Below are 20,056 nucleotides of genomic sequence, written 5' to 3'. Positions count from 1 at the left end.
AAGTAAAGGGCCGGCTGGCTTGACCGTTAAAGAATGCTGTAACCCCCAAAGTACACTCCAGTCCAAACCAAAAAAAAAAATATTTTCTGTGTTTGTGAATTGTGTGCGCAGTAGCCGCACGTGCATCTACAAAGTAGAGCCAAGCGTGCGCCTGTGTCATAAGTAAAGGGCCAGCTGGCTTGACCGTTAAAAGGTGCTGTAACCCCCAAAGTACACTCCAGTCCAAACCAAAAAAAAAAATATTTTCTGTGTTTGTGAATTGTGTGCGCAGTAGCCGCACGTGCATCAACAAAGTAGTGCCAAGCGTGCGCCTGTGTCATAAGTAAAGGGCCGGCTGGCTTGACCGTTAAAGGGTGCTGTAACCCCCAAAGTACACTCCAGTCCAAACCAAAAAAAAAAATCTTTTCTGTGTTTGTGAATTGTGTGCGCAGTAGCCGCACGTGCATCAACAAAGTAGTGCCAAGCATGCGCCTGTGTCATAAGTAAAGGGCCGGCTGGCTTGACCGTTAAAGGGTGCTGTAACCCCCAAAGTACACTCCAGTCCAAACCAAAAAAAAAATTATTTTCTGTGTTTGTGAATTGTGTGCGCAGTAGCCGCACGTGCATCAACAAAGTAGTGCCAAGCGTGCGCCTGTGTCATAAGTAAAGGGCCAGCTGGCTTGACCGTTATAGGGTGCTGTAACCCCCAAAGTACTCTCCAGTCCAAACCAAAAAAAAATTAATTTCTGTGTTTGTGAATTGTGTGCGCAGTAGCCGCACGTGCATCAACAAAGTAGTGCCAAGCGTGCGCCTGTGTCATAAGTAAAGGGCCGGCTGGCTTGACTGTTAAAGGGTGCTGTAACCCCCAAAGTAAACTCCAGTCCAAACCAAAAAAAATATAATTTTCTGTGTTTGTGAATTGTGTGCGCAGTAGCCGCACGTGCATCAACAAAGTAGTGCCAAGCGTGCGCCTGTGTCATAAGTAAAGGGCCGGCTGGCTTGACTGTTAAAGGGGGCTGTAACCCCCAAAGTACACTCCAGTCCAAACCAAAAAAAAAATAATTTTCTGTGTTTGTGAATTGTGTGCGCAGTAGCCGCACGTGCATCAACACAGTAGTGCCAAGCGTGCGCCTGTGTCATAAGTAAAGGGCCGGCTGGCTTGACCGTTAAAGGGTGCTGTAACCCCCAAAGTACACTCCAGTCCAAACCAAAAAAAAAAATATTTTCTGTGTTTGTGAATTGTGTGCGCAGTAGCCGCACGTGCATCTACAAAGTAGAGCCAAGCGTGCGCCTGTGTCATAAGTAAAGGGCCAGCTGGCTTGACTGTTAAAAGGTGCTGTAACCCCCAAAGTACACTCCAGTCCAAACCAAAAAAAAAAATATTTTCTGTGTTTGTGAATTGTGTGCGCAGTAGCCGCACGTGCATCAACAAAGTAGTGCCAAGCGTGCGCCTGTGTCATAAGTAAAGGGCCGGCTGGCTTGACCGTTAAAGGGTGCTGTAACCCCCAAAGTACACTCCAGTCCAAACCAAAAAAAAAAATCTTTTCTGTGTTTGTGAATTGTGTGCGCAGTAGCCGCACGTGCATCAACAAAGTAGTGCCAAGCATGCGCCTGTGTCATAAGTAAAGGGCCGGCTGGCTTGACCGTTAAAGGGTGCTGTAACCCCCAAAGTACACTCCAGTCCAAACCAAAAAAAATATTATTTTCTGTGTCTGTGAATTGTGTGCGCAGTAGCCGCACGTGCATCAACAAAGTAGTGCCAAGCGTGCGCCTGTGTCATAAGTAACGGGCCGGCTGGCTTGACCGTTAAAGGGTGCTGTAACCCCCAAAGTACACTCCAGTCCAAACCAAAAAAAAAAAAATTTTCTGTGTTTGTGAATTGTGTGCGCAGTAGCCGCACGTGCATCAACAAAGTAGTGCCAAGCGTGCGCCTGTGTCATAAGTAAAGGGCCGGCTGGGTTGACCATTAAAGGGTGCTGTAACCCCCAAAGTACACTCCAGTCCAAACCAAAAAAAAAATTATTTTCTGTGTTTGTGAATTGTGTGTGCAGTAGCCGCACGTGCATCAACAAAGTAGTGCCAAGCGTGCGCCTGTGTCATAAGTAAAGGGCCGGCTGGCTTGACTGTTAAAGGTTGCTGTAACCCCCAAAGTTACACTCCAGTCCAAACCAAAAAAAAAATATTTTCTGTGTTTGTGTATTGTGTGCGCAGTAGCAGCACGTGCATCAACAAAGTAGTGCCAAGTGTGCGCCTGTGTCATAAGTAAAGGGCCGGCTGGCTTGACCATTAAAGGGTGCTGTAACCCCCAAAGTACACTCCAGTCCAAACCAAAAAAAAAATATTTTCTGTGTTTGTGAATTGTGTGCGCAGTAGCCGCACGTGCATCAACAAAGTAGTGCCAAGCGTGCGCCTGTGTCATAAGTAAAGGGCCGGCTGGCTTGACCATTAAAGGGTGCTGTAACCCCCAAAGTACACTACAGTCCAAACCAAAAAAAAATTATTTTCTGTGTTTGTGAATTGTGTGCGCAGTAGCCGCACGTGAATCAACAAAGTAGTGCCAAGCGTGCACCTGTGTCATAAGTAAAGGGCCGGCTGGCTTGACCGTTAAAGGGTGCTGTAACCCCCAAAATACACTCCAGTCCAAACCAAAAAAAAAATAATTTTCAGTCTTTGTGAATTGTGTGCGCAGCAGCCGCACGTGCATCAACAAAGTAGTGCCAAGCGTACGCCTGTGTCATAAGTAAAGGGCCGGCTGGCTTGAACGTTAAAGGGTGCTGTAACACCCAAAGTACACTCCAGTCCAAACCAAAAAAAAAATTATGATTCTGTGTTTGTCAATTGTGTGCGCAGTAGCCGCACGTGCATCAACAAAGTAGTGTCAAGCGTGCGCCTGTGTCATAAGTAAAGGGCCGGCTGGCTTGACTGTTAAAGGGTGCTGTAACCCCCAAAGTACACTCCAGTCCAAACCAAAAAAAAAATAATTTTCTGTGTTTGTGAATTGTGTGCGCAGTAGCCGCACGTGCATCAACAAAGTAGTGCCAAGCGTGCGCCTGTGTCATAAGTAAAGGGCCAGCTGGCTTGACCATTAAAGGGTGCTGTAACCCCCAAAGTACACTCCAGTCCAAACCAAAAAAATATATATTTTCTGTGTTTGTGAATTATGTGCGCAGTAGCTGCACGTGCATCAACAAAGTAGTGTCAAGCGTGCGCCTGTGTCATAAGTAAAGGGCCGGCTGGCTTGACCGTTAAAGGGTGCTGTAACCCCCAAAGTACACTCCAGTCCAAACCATAAAAAAAAATATTTTCTGTTTTTGTGAATTGTGTGCGCAGTAGCCGCACGTGCATCAACAAAGAAGTGCCAAGCGTGCGTCTGTGTCATAAGTAAAGGGCCGGCTGGCTTGACCATTAAAGGGTGCTGTAACCCCCAAAGTACACTCCAGTCCAAACCAAAAAAAAAATCTTTTCTGTGTTTGTGAATTGTGGGCGCAGAAGCCGCACGTTCATCAACAAAGTAGTGCCAAGCGTGCGCCTGTGTCATAAGTAAAGGGCCGGCTGGCTTGACCGTTAAAGGGTGCTGTAACCCCCAAAGTACACTCCAGTCCAAACCAAAAAAAAAATTATGCTTCTGTGTTTGTGAATTGTGTGCCCAGCAGCCGCACGTGCATCAACAAAGTAGTGCCAAGCGTGCGACTGTGTCATAAGTAAAGGGCCGGCTGGCTTGACCGTTAAAGGGTGCTGTAACCCCCAAAGTAAACTCCAGTCCAAACCAAAAAAAAAATTATTTTCTGTGTTTGTGAATTGTGTGCGCAGTAGCCGCACGTGCATCAACAAAGTAGTGCCAAGCGTGCGCCTGTGTCATAAGTAAAGGGCCAGCTGGCTTGACCATTAAAGGGTGCTGTAACCCCCAAAGTACACTCCAGTCCAAACCAAAAAAATATATATTTTCTGTGTTTGTGAATTGTGTGCGCAGTAGCCGCACGTGCATCAACAAAGTAGTGTCAAGCGTGCGCCTGTGTCATAAGTAAAGGGCCGGCTGGCTTGACCATTAAAGGGTGCTGTAACCCCCAAAGTACACTCCAGTCCAAACCAAAGAAATAAATCTTTTCTGTGTTTGTGAATTGTGGGCGCAGAAGCCGCACGTTCATCAACAAAGTAGTGCCAAGCGTGCGCCTGTGTCATAAGTAAAGGGCCGGCTGGCTTGACCGTTAAAGGGTGCTGTAACCCCCAAAGTACACTCCAGTCCAAACCAAAAAAAAATTATTTTCTGTGTTTGTGAATTGTGTGCGTAGCAGCCTCACGTGCATCAACAAAGTAGTGCCAAGCGTGCGCCTGTGTCATAAGTAAAGGGCCGGCTGGCTTGACCGTTAAAGGGTGCTGTAACCCCCAAAGTACACTCCAGTCCAAACCAAAAAAAAAATTATTTTCTGTGTTTGTGACTTGTGTGCGCAGTAGCCGCACGTGCATCAACAAAGTAGTGCCAAGCGTGCGCCTGTGTCATAAGTAAAGGGCCGGCTGGCTTGACCGTTAAAGGGTGCTGTAACCCCCAAAGTACTCTCCAGTCCAAACCAAAAAAAAATTAATTTCTGTGTTTGTGAATTGTGTGCGCAGTAGCCGCACGTGCATCAACAAAGTAGTGCCAAGCGTGCGCCTGTGTCATAAGTAAAGGGCCGGCTGGCTTGACTGTTAAAGGGTGCTGTAACCCCCAAAGTAAACTCCAGTCCAAACCAAAAAAAATATAATTTTCTGTGATTGTGAATTATGTGCGCAGTAGCCGCACGTGCATCAACAAAGTAGTGCCAAGCGTGCGCCTGTGTCATAAGTAAACGGCCGGCTGGCTTGACTGTTAAAGGGGGCTGTAACCCCCAAAGTACACTCCAGTCCAAACCAAAAAAAAAATAATTTTCTGTGTTTGTGAATTGTGTGCGCAGTAGCCGCACGTGCATCAACAAAGTAGTGCCAAGCGTGCGCCTGTGTCATAAGTAAAGGGCCGGCTGGCTTGACCGTTAAAGGGTGCTGTAACCCCCAAAGTACTCTCCAGTCCAAACCAAAAAAAAAAATATTTTCTGTGTTTGTGAATTGTGGGCGCAGAAGCCGCACGTTCATCAACAAAGTAGTGCCAAGCATGCGCATGTGTCATAAGTAAAGGGCCGGCTGGCTTGACCGTTAAAGGGTGCTGTAACCCCCAAAGTACTCTCCAGTCCAAACCAAAAAAAAAAATATTTTCTGTGTTTGTGAATTGTGGGCGCAGAAGCCGCACGTTCATCAACAAAGTAGTGCCAAGCATGCGCATGTGTCATAAGTAAAGGGCCGGCTGGCTTGACCGTTAAAGGGTGCTGTAACCCCCAAAGTACACTCCAGTCCAAACCAAAAAAAAAAATCTTTTCTGTGTTTGTGAATTGTGTGCGCAGTAGCCGCACGTGCATCAACAAATTAGTGCCTAGCGTGCGATTGTGTCATAAGTAAAGGGACGGCTGGCTTGACCGTTAAAGGGTGCTGTAACCCCCAAAGTACACTCCAGTCCAAACCAAAAAAAAAAATCTTTTCTGTGTTTGTGAATTGTGTGCGCAGTAGCCGCACGTGCATCAACAAAGTAGTACCAAGCGTGCGCCTGTGTCATAAGTAAAGGGCCGGCTGGCTTGATGGTTAAAGGGTGCTGTAACCCCCAAAGTACACTCCAGTCCAAACCAAAAAAAAAATTATTTTCTGTGTTTGTGAATTGTGTGCGTAGCAGCCTCACGTGCATCAACAAAGTAGTGCCAAGCGTGCGCCTGTGTCATAAGTAAAGGGTTGGCTGGCTTGACCGTTAAAGGGTGCTGTAACCCCCAAAGTACACTCCAGTCCAAACCAAAAAAAAAATTATTTTCTGTGTTTGTGAAATGTGTGCGCAGTAGCAGCACGTGCATCAACAAAGTTGTGCCAAGCGTGCGCCTGTGTCATAAGTAAAGGGCCGGCTGGCTTGACCGTTAAAGGGTGCTGTAACCCCCAAAGTACACTCCAGTCCAAACCAAAAAAAAATATATTTTCAGTGTTTGTGAATTGTGTGCGCAGTAGCCGCACATGCATCAACAAAGTAGAGCCAAGCGTGCGCCTGTGTCATAGGTAAAGGACCAGCTGGCTTGACCGATAAAGGGTGCTGTAACCCCCAAAGTACACTCCAGTCCAAACCAAAAAAAAAAATATTTTCTGTGTTTGTGAATTGTGTGCGCAGTAGCCGCACGTGCATCAACAAAGTAGTGCCAAGCGTGCGCCTGTGTCATAAGTAAAGGGCCGGCTGGCTTGACCGTTAAAGGGTGCTGTAACCCCCAAAGTACACTCCAGTCCAAACCAAAAAAATATATATTTTCAGTGTTTGTGAATTGTGTGCGCAGTAGCCGCACATGCATCAACAAAGTAGAGCCAAGCGTGCGCCTGTGTCATAAGTAAAGGGTTGGCTGGCTTGACCATTAAAGGGTGCTGTAACCCCCAAAGTACACTCCAGTCCAAACCAAAAAAAAAATTATTTTCTGTGTTTGTGAAATGTGTGCGCAGTAGCAGCACGTGCATCAACAAAGTAGTGCCAAGCGTGCGCCTGTGTCATAAGTAAAGGGCCGGCTGGCTTGACCGTTAAAGGGTGCTGTAACCCCCAAAGTTACACTCCAGTCCAAACCAAAAAAAAAATTATTTTCTGTGTTTGTGAATTGTGTGTGCAGTAGCCGCACGTGCATCAACAAAGTAGTGCCAAGCGTGCGCCTGTGTCATAAGTAAAGGGCCGGCTGGCTTGACCGTTAAAGAATGCTGTAACCCCCAAAGTACACTCCAGTCCAAACCAAAAAAAAAAAATTTTTCTGTGTTTGTGAATTGTGGGCGCAGTAGCCGCACGTGCATCTACAAAGTAGAGCCAAGCGTGCGCCTGTGTCATAAGTAAAGGGCCAGCTGGCTTGACCGTTAAAAGGTGCTGTAACCCCCAAAGTACACTCCAGTCCAAACCAAAAAAAAAAATATTTTCTGTGTTTGTGAATTGTGTGCGCAGTAGCCGCACGTGCATCAACAAAGTAGTGCCAAGCGTGCGCCTGTGTCATAAGTAAAGGGCCAGCTGGCTTGACCGTTAAAGGGTGCTGTAACCCCCAAAGTACACTCCAGTCCAAACCAAAAAAAAAAATCTTTTCTGTGTTTGTGAATTGTGTGCGCAGTAGCCGCACGTGCATCAACAAAGTAGTGCCAAGCGTGCGCCTGTGTCATAAGTAAAGGGCCGGCTGGCTTGACCGTTAAAGGGTGCTGTAACCCCCAAAGTACACTCCAGTCCAAACAAAAAAAAAAATTATTTTCTGTGTTTGTGAATTGTGTGCGCAGTAGCCGCACGTGCATCAACAAAGTAGTGCCAAGCGTGCGCCTGTGTCATAAGTAACGGGCCGGCTGGCTTGACCGTTAAAGGGTGCTGTAACCCCCAAAGTACACTCCAGTCCAAACCAAAAAAAAAATAATTTTCTGTGTTTGTGAATTGTGTGTGCAGTAGCCGCACGTGCATCAACAAAGTAGTGCCAAGCGTGCGCCTGTGTCATAAGTAAAGGCCGGCTGGCTTGACTGTTAAAGGGTGCTGTAACCCCCAAAGTTACACTCCAGTCCAAACCAAAAAAAAAATTATTTTCTGTGTTTGTGAATTGTGTGCGCAGTAGCCGCACGTGCATCAACAAAGTAGTGCCAAGCGTGCGCCTGTGTCATAAGTAAAGGGCCGGCTGGCTTGACCGTTAAAGGGTGCTGTAACCCCAAAGAACACTCCAGTCCAAACCAAAAAAAAATTATTTTCTGTGTTTGTGTATTGTGTGCGCAGTAGCAGCACGTGCATCAACAAAGTAGTGCCAAGTGTGCGCCTGTGTCATAAGTAAAGGGCCGGCTGGCTTGACCATTAAAGGGTGCTGTAACCCCCAAAGTACACTCCAGTCCAAACCAAAAAAAAAATTATTTTCTGTGTTTGTGAATTGTGTGCGCAGTAGCCGCACGTGCATCAACAAAGTAGTGCCAAGCGTGCGCCTGTGTCATAAGTAAAGGGCCAGCTGGCTTGACCATTAAAGGGTGCTGTAACCCCCAAAGTACACTCCAGTCCAAACCAAAAAATATATATTTTCTGTGTTTGTGAATTGTCGTGCGCAGTAGCCGCACGTGCATCAACAAAGTAGTGCCAACCGTGCGCCTGTGTCATAAGTAAAGGGCCGGCTGGCTTGACCATTAAAGGGTGCTGTAACCCCAAAGTACACTACAGTCCAAACCAAAAAATAATTATTTTCTGTGTTTGTGAATTGTAGTGCGCAGTAGCCGCACGTGAATCAACAAAGTAGTGCCAAGCGTGCACCTGTGTCATAAGTAAAGGGCCGGCTGGCTTGACCGTTAAAGGGTGCTGTAACCCCCAAAGTACACTCCAGTCCAAACCAAAAAAAAAATATTTTCAGTCTTTGTGAATTGTGTGCGCAGCAGCCGCACGTGCATCAACAAAGTAGTGCCAAGCGTACGCCTGTGTCATAAGTAAAGGGCCGGCTGGCTTGAACGTTAAAAGGGTGCTGTAACACCCCAAAGTACACTCCAGTCCAAACCAAAAAAAAAATTATGATTCTGTGTTTGTCAATTGTGTGCGCAGTAGCCGCACGTGCATCAACAAAGTAGTGCCAAGCCGTGCGCCTGTGTCATAAGTAAAGGGCCGGCTGGCTTGACTGTTAAAGGGTGCTGTAACCCCCAAAGTACACTCCAGTCCAAACCAAAAAAAAAATTATTTTCTGTGTTTGTGAATTGTGTGCGCAGTAGCCGCACGTGCATCAACAAAGTAGTGCCAAGCGTGCGCCTGTGTCATAAGTAAAGGGCCAGCTGGCTTGACCATTAAAGGGTGCTGTAACCCCCAAAGTACACTCCAGTCCAAACCAAAAAAATATATATTTTCTGTGTTTGTGAATTGTGTGCGCAGTAGCCCGCACGTGCATCAACAAAGTAGTGTCAAGCGTGCGCCTGTGTCATAAGTAAAGGGCCGGCTGGCTTGACCGTTAAAGGGTGCTGTAACCCCCCAAAGTACACTCCAGTCCAAACCATAAAAAAAATTATTTTCTGTTTTTGTGAATTGTGTGCGCAGTAGCCGCACGTGCATCAACAAAGAAGTGCCAAGCGTGCGTCTGTGTCATAAGTAAAGGGCCGGCTGACTTGACCATTTAAAGGGTGCTGTAACCCCCAAAGTACACTCCAGTCCAAAACCAAAAAAAAAATCTTTTCTGTGTTTGTGAATTGTGTGCGCAGTAGCCGCACGTGCATCAACAAAGTAGTGCCAAGCGTGCGCCTGTGTCATAAGTAAAGGGCCAGCTGGCTTGACCATTAAAGGGTGCTGTAACCATCAAAGTACACTCCAGTCCAAACCAAAAAAAATATATATTTTCTGTGTTTGTGAATTGTGTGTGCAGTAGCCGCACGTGCATCAACAAAGTAGTGTCAAGCGTGCGCCTGTGTCATAAGTAAAGGGCCGGCTGGCTTGACCGTTAAAGGGTGCTGTAACCCCCAAAGTACACTCCAGTCCAAACCAAAAAAAAAATTATTTTCTGTTTTTGTGAATTGTGTGCGCAGTAGCCGCACGTGCATCAACAAAGAAGTGCCAAGCGTGCGTCTATGTCATAAGTAAAGGACCGGCTGGCTTGACCATTAAAGGGTGCTGTAACCCCCAAAGTACACTCCAGTCCAAACCAAAAAAAAATTATTTTCTGTGTTTGTGAATTGTGTGCGTAGCAGCCTCACGTGCATCAACAAAGTAGTGCCAAGCGTGCGCCTGTGTCATAAGTAAAGGGCCGGCTGGCTTGACCGTTAAAGGGTGCTGTAACCCCCAAAGTACACTCCAGTCCAAACCAAAAAAAAAATTATTTTCTGTGTTTGTGACTTGTGTGCGCAGTAGCCGCACGTGCATCAACAAAGTAGTGCCAAGCGTGCGCCTGTGTCATAAGTAAAGGGCCGGCTGGCTTGACCGTTTAAAGGGTGCTGTAACCCCCAAAGTACACTCCAGTCCCAAACCAAAAAAAAAAATATTTTCTGTGTTTGTGAATTGTGTGCGCAGTAGCCGCACGTGCATCAACAAAGTAGTGCCTAGCGTGCGATTGTGTCATAAGTAAAGGGACGGCTGGCTTGACCGTTAAAGGGTGCTGTAACCCCCAAAGTACACTCCAGTCCAAACCAAAAAAAAAAATCTTTTCTGTGTTTGTGAATTGTGTGCGCAGTAGCCGCACGTGCATCAACAAAGTAGTACCAAGCGTGCGCCTGTGTCATAAGTAAAGGGCCGGCTGGCTTGATGGTTAAAGGGTGCTGTAACCCCCAAAGTACACTCCAGTCCAAACCAAAAAAAAATTTATTTTCTGTGTTTGTGAATTGTGTGCGTAGCAGCCTCACGTGCATCAACAAAGTAGTGCCAAGCGTGCGCCTGTGTCATAAGTAAAGGGTTGGCTGGCTTGACCGTTTAAAGGGTGCTGTAACCCCCAAAGTACACTCCAGTCCAAACCAAAAAAAAAATTATTTTCTGTGTTTGTGAAAAATGTGTGCGCAGTAGCAGCACGTGCATCAACAAAGTAGTGCCAAGCGTGCGCCTGTGTCATAAGTAAAGGGCCGGCTGGCTTGACCGTTAAAGGGTGCTGTAACCCCCAAAGTACACTCCAGTACAAACCAAAAAAAAATATATTTTCAGTGTTTGTGAATTGTGTGCGCAGTAGCCGCACATGCATCAACAAAGTAGAGCCAAGCGTGCGCCTGTGTCATAAGTAAAGGACCAGCTGGCTTGACCGATAAAGGGTGCTGTAACCCCCAAAGTACACTCAGTCCAAACCAAAAAAAAAAATATTTTCTGTGTTTGTGAATTGTGTGCGCAGTAGCCGCACGTGCATCAACAAAGTAGTGCCAAGCGTGCGCCTGTGTCATAAGTAAAGGGCCGGCTGGCTTGACCGTTAAAGGGTGCTGTAACCCCCAAAGTACACTCCAGTCCAAACCAAAAAAAAATATATTTTCAGTGTTTGTGAATTGTGTGCGCAGTAGCCGCACATGCATCAACAAAGTAGAGCCAAGCGTGCGCCTGTGTCATAAGTAAAGGGTTGGCTGGCTTGACCGTTAAAGGGTGCTGTAACCCCCAAAGTTACACTCCAGTCCAAACCAAAAAAAAAAATATTTTCTGTGTTTGTGAATTGTGGGCGCAGTAGCCGCACGTGCATCTACAAAGTAGAGCCAAGCGTGCGCCTGTGTCATAAGTAAAGGGCCAGCTGGCTTGACCGTTAAAAGGTGCTGTAACCCCCAAAGTACACTCCAGTCCAAACCAAAAAAAAAAATATTTTCTGTGTTTGTGAATTGTGTGCGCAGTAGCCGCACGTGCATCAACAAAGTAGTGCCAAGCGTGCGCCTGTGTCATAAGTAAAGGGCCGGCTGGCTTGACCGTTAAAGGGTGCTGTAACCCCCAAAGTACACTCCAGTCCAAACCAAAAAAAAAAAATCTTTTCTGTGTTTGTGAATTGTGTGCGCAGTAGCCGCACGTGCATCAACAAAGTAGTGCCAAGCGTGCGCCTGTGTCATAAGTAAAGGGCCGGCTGGCTTGACCGTTAAAGGGTGCTGTAACCCCCAAAGTACACTCCAGTCCAAACCAAAAAAAAAATTATTTTCTGTGTTTGTGAATTGTAGTGCGCAGTAGCCGCACGTGCATCAACAAAGTAGTGCCAAGCGTGCGCCTGTGTCATAAGTAACGGGCCGGCTGGCTTGACCGTTAAAGGGTGCTGTAACCCCCAAAGTACACTCCAGTCCAAACAAAAAAAAAAATAATTTTCTGTGTTTGTGAATTGTGTGCGCAGTAGCCGCACGTGCATCAACAAAGTAGTGCCAAGCGTGCGCCTGTGTCATAAGTAAAGGGCCGGCTGGGTTGACCGTTAAAGGGTGCTGTAACCCCAAAGTACACTCCAGTCCAAACCAAAAAAAAAATTATTTTCTGTGTTTGTGAATTGTGTGTGCAGTAGCCGCACGTGCATCAACAAAGTAGTGCCAAGCGTGCGCCTGTGACATAAGTAAAGGGCCGGCTGGCTTGACTGTTAAAGGGTGCTGTAACCCCCAAAGTAAACTCCAGTCCAAACCAAAAAAAAAATTATTTTCTGTGTTTGTGAATTGTTGTGCGCAGTAGCCGCACGTGCATCAACAAAGTAGTGCCAAGCGTGCGCCTGTGTCATAAGTAAAGGCCGGCTGGCTTGACCGTTAAAGGGTGCTGTAACCCCCAAAGAACACTCCAGTCCAACCAAAAAAAAATTATTTTCTGTGTTTGTGTATTGTGTGCGCAGTAGCAGCACGTGCATCAACAAAGTAGTGCCAAGTGTGCGCCTGTGTCATAAGTAAAGGGCCGGCTGGCTTGACCATTAAAGGGTGCTGTAACCCCCAAAGTACACTCCAGTCCAAACCAAAAAAAAAAATATTTTCTGTGTTTGTGAATTGTGTGCGCAGTAGCCGCACGTGCATCAACAAAGTAGTGCCAAGCGTGCGCCTGTGTCATAAGTAAAGGGCCGGCTGGCTTGACATTAAAGGGTGCTGTAACCCCCAAAGTACACTACAGTCCCAAACCAAAAAATAATTATTTTCTGTGTTTGTGAATTGTTGTGCGCAGTAGCCGCACGTGAATCAACAAAGTAGTGCCAAGCGTGCGCCTGTGTCATAAGTAAAGGGCGGCTGGCTTGACCGTTAAAGGGTGCTGTAACCCCCAAAGTACACTCCAGTCCAAACCAAAAAAAAAATTATTTTCAGTCTTTGTGAATTGTAGTGCGCAGCAGCCGCACGTGCATCAACAAAGTAGTGCCAAGCGTGTGCCTGTGTCATAAGTAAAGGGCCGGCTGGCTTGAACGTTAAAGGGTGCTGTAACACCCAAAGTACACTCCAGTCCAAACCAAAAAAAAAAATTATGATTCTGTGTTTGTCAATTGTGTGCACAGTAGCCGCACGTGCATCAACAAAGTAGTGCCAAGCGTGCGCCTGTGTCATAAGTAAAGGGCCGGCTGGCTTGACTGTTAAAGGGTGCTGTAACCCCCAAAGTACACTCCAGTCCAAACCAAAAAAAAAATTATTTTCTGTGTTTGTGAATTTTGTGCGCAGTAGCCGCACGTGCATCAACAAAGTAGTGCCAAGCGTGCGCCTGTGTCATAAGTAAAGGGCCAGCTGGCTTGACCATTAAAGGGTGCTGTAACCCCAAAGTACACTCCAGTCCCAAACCAAAAAAATATATATTTTCTGTGTTTGTGAATTGTGTGCGCAGTAGCCGCACGTGCATCAACAAAGTAGTGTCAAGCGTGCGCCTGTGTCATAAGTAAAGGGCCGGCTGGCTTGACCGTTAAAGGATGCTGTAACCCCCAAAGTACACTCCAGTCCAAACAATAAAAAAAATTATTTTCTGTTTTTGTGAATTGTGTGCGCAGTAGCCGCATGTGCATCAACAAAGAAATGCCAAGCGTGCGTCTGTGTCATAAGTAAAGGGCCGGCTGGCTTGACCATTAAAGGGTGCTGTAACCCCCAAAGTACACTCCAGTCCAAACCAAAACAAAAATCTTTTCTGTGTTTGTGAATTGTGGGCGCAGAAGCCGCACGTTCATCAACAAAGTAGTGCCAAGCGTGCGCCTGTGTCATAAGTAAAGGGCCGGCTGGCTTGACCGTTAAAGGGTGCTGTAACCCCCAAAGTACACTCCAGTCCAAACCAAAAAAAAAATTATGATTCTGTGTTTGTGAATTGTGTGCCCAGTAGCCGCACGTGCATCAACAAAGTAGTGCCAAGCGTGCGACTGTGTCATAAGTAAAGGGCCGGCTGGCTTGACCGTTAAAGGGTGCTGTAACCCCCAAAGTAAACTCCAGTCCAAACCAAAAAAAAAATTATTTTCTGTGTTTGTGAATTGTGTGCGCAGTAGCCGCACGTGCATCAACAAAGTAGTGCCAAGCGTGCGCCTGTGTTATAAGTAAAGGGCCAGCTGGCTTGACCATTAAAGGGTGCTGTAACCCCCAAAGTACACTCCAGTCCAAACCAAAAAAATATATATTTTCTGTGTTTGTGAATTGTCGTGCGCAGTAGCCGCACGTGCATCAACAAAGTAGTGTCAAGCGTGCGCCTGTGTCATAAGTAAAGGGCCGGCTGGCTTGACCGTTAAAGGGTGCTGTAACCCCCAAAGTACACTCCAGTCCATACCAAAAAAAAAATTATTTTCTGTTTTTGTGAATTGTGTGCGCAGTAGCCGCACGTGCATCAACAAAGAAGTGCCAAGCGTGCGTCTGTGTCATAAGTAAAGGACCGGCTGGCTTGACCATTAAAGGGTGCTGTAACCCCCAAAGTACACTCCAGTCCAAACCAAAAAAAAAAATCTTTTCTGTGTTTGTGAATTGTGGGCGCAGAAGCCGCACGTTCATCAACAAAGTAGTGCCAAGCGTGCGCCTGTGTCATAAGTAAAGGGCCGGCTGGCTTGACCGTTAAAGGGTGCTGTAACCCCCAAAGTACACTCCAGTCCAAACCAAAAAAAAAATTATTTTCTGTGTTTGTGACTTGTGTGCGCAGTAGCCGCACGTGCATCAACAAAGTAGTGCCAAGCGTGCGCCTGTGTCTTAAGTAAAGGGCTGGCTGGCTTGACCGTTAAAGGGTGCTGTAACCCCCAAAGTACTCTCCAGTCCAAACCAAAAAAAAATTAATTTCTGTGTTTGTGAATTGTGTGCGCAGTAGCCGCACGTGCATCAACAAAGTAGTGCCAAGCGTGCGCCTGTGTCATAAGTAAAGGGCCGGCTGGCTTGACTGTTAAAGGGTGCTGTAACCCCCAAAGTAAACTCCAGTCCAAACCAAAAAAAATATAATTTTCTGTGTTTGTGAATTGTGTGCGCAGTAGCCGCACGTGCATCAACAAAGTAGTGCCAAGCGTGCGCCTGTGTCATAAGTAAAGGGCCGGCTGGCTTGACTGTTAAAGGGGGCTGTAACCCCCAAAGTACACTCCAGTCCAAACCAAAAAAAAAATAATTTTCTGTGTTTGTGAATTGTGTGCGCAGTAGCCGCACGTGCATCAACAAAGTAGTGCCAAGCGTGCGCCTGTGTCATAAGTAAAGGGCCGGCTGGCTTGACCGTTAAAGGGTGCTGTAACCCCCAAAGTACACTCCAGTCCAAACCAAAAAAAAAAATCTTTTCTGTGTTTGTGAATTGTGGGCGCAGAAGCCGCACGTTCATCAACAAAGTAGTGCCAAGCATGCGCCTGTGTCATAAGTAAAGGGCCGGCTGGCTTGACCGTTAAAGGGTGCTGTAACCCCCAAAGTACACTCTAGTCCAAACCAAAAAAAAAAATCTTTTCTGTGTTTGTGAATTGTGTGCGCAGTAGCCGCACGTGCATCAACAAAGTAGTACCAAGCGTGCGCCTGTGTCATAAGTAAAGGGTTGGCTGGCTTGATGGTTAAAGGGTGCTGTAACCCCCAAAGTACACTCCAGTCCAAACCAAAAAAAAAAATATTTTCTGTGTTTGTGAATTGTGTGCGCAGTAGCCGCACGAGCATCAACAAAGTAGTGCCAAGCGTGCGCCTGTGTCATAAGTAAAGGGCCGGCTGGCTTGACCGTTAAAGGGTGCTGTAACCCCCAAAGTACACTCCAGTCCAAACCAAAAAAAAAATTATTTTCTGTGTTTGTGAATTGTGTGCGCAGTAGCCGGACGTGCATCATCAAAGTAGTGCCAAGCGTACGCCTGTGTCATAAGTAAAGGGCCGGCTAGCTTGACCGTTAAAGGGTGCTGTAACCCCCAAAGTACACTCCAGTCCAAAACAAAAAAAAAATTATTTTCTGTGTTTGTGAATTGTGTGCGCAGTAGCCGCACGTGCATCAACAAAGTAGTGCCAAGCGAGCGCCTGTGTCATAAGTAAAGGGCCGGCTGGCTTGACCGTTAAAGGGTGCTGTAACCCCCAAAGTACACTCCAGTCCAAACCAAAAAAAAAAATATTTTCTGTGTTTGTGAATTGTGTGCGCAGTAGCTGCACGTGCATCAACAAAGTAGTGCCAAGCGTGCGCCTGTGTCATAAGTAAAGGGCCGGCTGGCTTGACCGTTAAAGGGTGCTGTAACCCCCAAAGTACACTCCAGTCCAAACCAAAAAAAAAATTATTTTCTGTGTTTGTGAATTGTGTGCGCAGTAGCCGCACGTGCATCATCAAAGTAGTGCCAAGCGTACGCCTGTGTCATAAGTAAAGGGCCGGCTAGCTTGACCGTTAAAGGGTGCTGTAACCCCCAAAGTACACTCCAGTCCAAAACAAAAAAAAAATTATTTTCTGTGTTTGTGAATTGTGTGCGCAGTAGCTGCACGTGCATCAACAAAGTAGTGCCAAGCGAGCGCCTGTGTCATAAGTAAAGGGCTGGCTGGCTTGACCGTTAAAGGGTGCTGTAACCCCCAAAGTACACTCCAGTCCAAACCAAAAAAAAAATTATTTTCTGTGTTTGTGAATTGTGTGCGCAGTAGCTGCACGTGCATCAACAAAGTAGTGCCAAGCGTGCGCCTGTGTCATAAGTAAAGGGCCGGCTGGCTTGACCATTAAAGGGTGCTGTAACCCCCAAAGTACACTCCAGTCCAAACCAAAAAAAAAATTATTTTCTGTGTTTGTGAATTGTGTGTGCAGTAGCCGCACGTGCATCAACAAAGTAGTGCCAAGCGTGCGCCTGTGTCATAAGTAAAGGGCCGGCTGGCTTGACCATTAAAGGGTGCTGTAACCCCCAAAGTACACTACAGTCCAAACAAAAAAAATAATTATTTTCTGTGTTTGTGAATTGTGTGCGTAGTAGCCGCACGTGCATCAACAAATTAGTGCCAAGCGTGCGCCTGTGTCATAAGTAAAGGGCCGGCTGGCTTGACCGTTAAAGGGTGCTGTAACCCCCAAAGTTACACTCCAGTCCAAACCAAAAAAAAAATTATTTTCTGTGTTTGTGAATTGTGTGCGCAGTAGCCGCACGTGCATCAACAAAGTAGTGCCAAGCGTGCGCCTGTGTCATAAGTAAAGGGCCGGCTGGCTTGACCGTTAAAGAATGCTGTAACCCCCAAAGTACACTCCAGTCCAAACCAAAAAAAAAAATTTTTTCTGTGTTTGTGATTTGTGTGCGCAGTAGCCGCACGTGCATCTACAAAGTAGAGCCAAGCGTGCGCCTGTGTCATAAATAAAGGGCCAGCTGGCTTGACCGTTAAAAGGTGCTGTAACCCCCAAAGTACACTCCAGTCCAAACCAAAAAAAAAAATATTTTCTGTGTTTGTGAATTGTGTGCGCAGTAGCCGCACGTGCATCAACAAAGTAGTGCCAAGCGTGCGCCTGTGTCATAAGTAAAGGGCCGGCTGGCTTGACCGTTAAAGGGTGCTGTAACCCCCAAAGTACACTCCAGTCCAAACCAAAAAAAAAAATCTTTTCTGTGTTTGTGAATTGTGTGCGCAGTAGCCGCACGTGCATCAACAAAGTAGTGCCAAGCGTGCGCCTGTGTCATAAGTAAAGGGCCGGCTGGCTTGACCGTTAAAGGGTGCTGTAACCCCCAAAGTACACTCCAGTCCAAACCAAAAAAAAAATTATTTTCTGTGTTTGTGAATTGTGTGCGCAGTAGCCGCACGTGCATCAACAAAGTAGTGCCAAGCGTGCGCCTGTGTCATAAGTAACGGGCCGGCTGGCTTGACCGTTAAAGGTTGCTGTAACCCCCAAAGTACACTCCAGTCCAAACCAAAAAAAAAATTATTTTCTGTGTTTGTGAATTGTGTGTGCAGTAGCCGCACGTGCATCAACAAAGTAGTGCCAAGCGTGCGCCTGTGTCATAAGTAAAGGGCCGGCTGGGTTGACCGTTAAAGGGTGCTGTAACCCCCAAAGTACACTCCAGTCCAAACCAAAAAAAAAATTATTTTCTGTGTTTGTGAATTGTGTATGCAGTAGCCGCACGTGCATCAACAAAGTAGTGCCAAGCGTGCGCCTGTGTCATAAGTAAAGGGCCGGCTGGCTTGACTGTTAAAGGGTGCTGTAACCCCCAAAGTTACACTCCAGTCCAAACCAAAAAAATAATTATTTTCTGTGTTTGTGAATTGTGTGCGCAGTAGCCGCACGTGCATCAACAAAGTAGTGCCAAGTGTGCGCCTGTGTCATAAGTAAAGGGCCGGCTGGCTTGACCATTAAAGGGTGCTGTAACCCCCAAAGTACACTCCAGTCCAAACCAAAAAAAAAAATATTTTCTGTGTTTGTGAATTGTGTGCGCAGTAGCCGCACGTGCATCAACAAAGTAGTGCCAAGCGTGCGCCTGTGTCATAAGTAAAGGGCCGGCTGGCTTGACCATTAAAGGGTGCTGTAACCCCCAAAGTACACTACAGTCCAAACCAAAAAATAATTATTTTCTGTGTTTGTGAATTGTGTGCGCAGTAGCCGCACGTGAATCAACAAAGTAGTGCCAAGCGTGCGCCTGTGTCATAAGTAAAGGGCCGGCTGGCTTGACCGTTAAAGGGTGCTGTAACCCCCAAAGTACACTCCAGTCCAAACCAAAAAAAAAAATATTTTCAGTCTTTGTGAATTGTGTGCGCAGCAGCCGCACGTGCATCAACAAAGTAGTGCCAAGCGTACGCCTGTGTCATAAGTAAAGGGCCGGCTGGCTTGAACGTTAAAGGGTGCTGTAACACCCAAAGTACACTCCAGTCCAAACCAAAAAAAAAATTATGATTCTGTGTTTGTCAATTGTGTGCGCAGTAGCCGCACGTGCATCAACAAAGTAGTGCCAAGCGTGCGCCTGTGTCATAAGTAAAGGGCCGGCTGGCTTGACTGTTAAAGGGTGCTGTAACCCCCAAAGTACACTCCAGTCCAAACCAAAAAAAAAATTATTTTCTGTGTTTGTGAATTGTGTGCGCAGTAGCCGCACGTGCATCAACAAAGTAGTGCCAAGCGTGCGCCTGTGTCATAAGTAAAGGGCCAGCTGGCTTGACCATTAAAGGGTGCTGTAACCCCCAAAGTACACTCCAGTCCAAACCAAAAAAATATATATTTTCTGTGTTTGTGAATTGTGTGCGCAGTAGCCGCACGTGCATCAACAAAGTAGTGTCAAGCGTGCGCCTGTGTCATAAGTAAAGGGCCGGCTGGCTTGACCGTTAAAGGGTGCTGTAACCCCCAAAGTACACTCCAGTCCAAACCAAAAAAAAAAATCTTTTCTGTGTTTGTGAATTGTGGGCGCAGAAGCCGCACGTTCATCAACAAAGTAGTACCAAGCGTGCGCCTGTGTCATAAGTAAAGGGCCGGCTGGCTTGACTGTTAAAGGGTGCTGTAACCCCCAAAGTACACTCCAGTCCAAACCAAAAAAAAAATTATTTTCTGTGTTTGTGAATTGTGTGCGCAGTAGCCGCACGTGCATCAACAAAGTAGTGCCAAGCGTGCGCCTGTGTCATAAGTAAAGGGCTAGCTGGCTTGACCATTAAAGGGTGCTGTAACCCCCAAAGTACACTCCAGTCCAAACCAAAAAAATATATATTTTCTGTGTTTGTGAATTGTGTGCGCAGTAGCCGCACGTGCATCAACAAAGTAGTGTCAAGCGTGCGCCTGTGTCATAAGTAAAGGGCCGGCTGGCTTGACCGTTAAAGGGTGCTGTAACCCCCAAAGTACACTCCAGTCCAAACCAAAAAAAAAAATCTTTTCTGTGTTTGTGAATTGTGGGCGCAGAAGCCGCACGTTCATCAACAAAGTAGTACCAAGCGTGCGCCTGTGTCATAAGTAAAGGGCCGGCTGGCTTGACCATTAAAGGGTGCTGTAACCCCCAAAGTACACTCCAGTCCAAACCAAAAAAAAATATATTTTCTGTGTTTGTGAATTGTGTGCGCAGTAGCCGCACGTGCATCAACAAAGTAGTGTCAAGCGTGCGCCTGTGTCATAAGTAAAGGGCCGGCTGGCTTGACCGTTAAAGGGTGCTGTAACCCCCAAAGTACACTCCAGTCCAAACCAAAAAAAAATTATTTTCTGTTTTTGTGAATTGTGTGCGCAGTAGCCGCACGTGCATCAACAAAGAAGTGCCAAGCGTGCGTCTGTGTCATAAGTAAAGGACCGGCTGGCTTGACCATTAAAGGGTGCTGTAACCCCCAA

Source organism: Taudactylus pleione, unplaced genomic scaffold (genome assembly GCF_031769625.1).
Source record: "Taudactylus pleione unplaced genomic scaffold, aTauple2 ptg000437l, whole genome shotgun sequence".
Classification (NCBI taxonomy): Eukaryota; Metazoa; Chordata; class Amphibia; order Anura; family Myobatrachidae; genus Taudactylus; species Taudactylus pleione.
The sequence above is the reverse complement of the archived record's forward strand: the minus strand, read 5'-3'. Positions refer to the sequence as shown.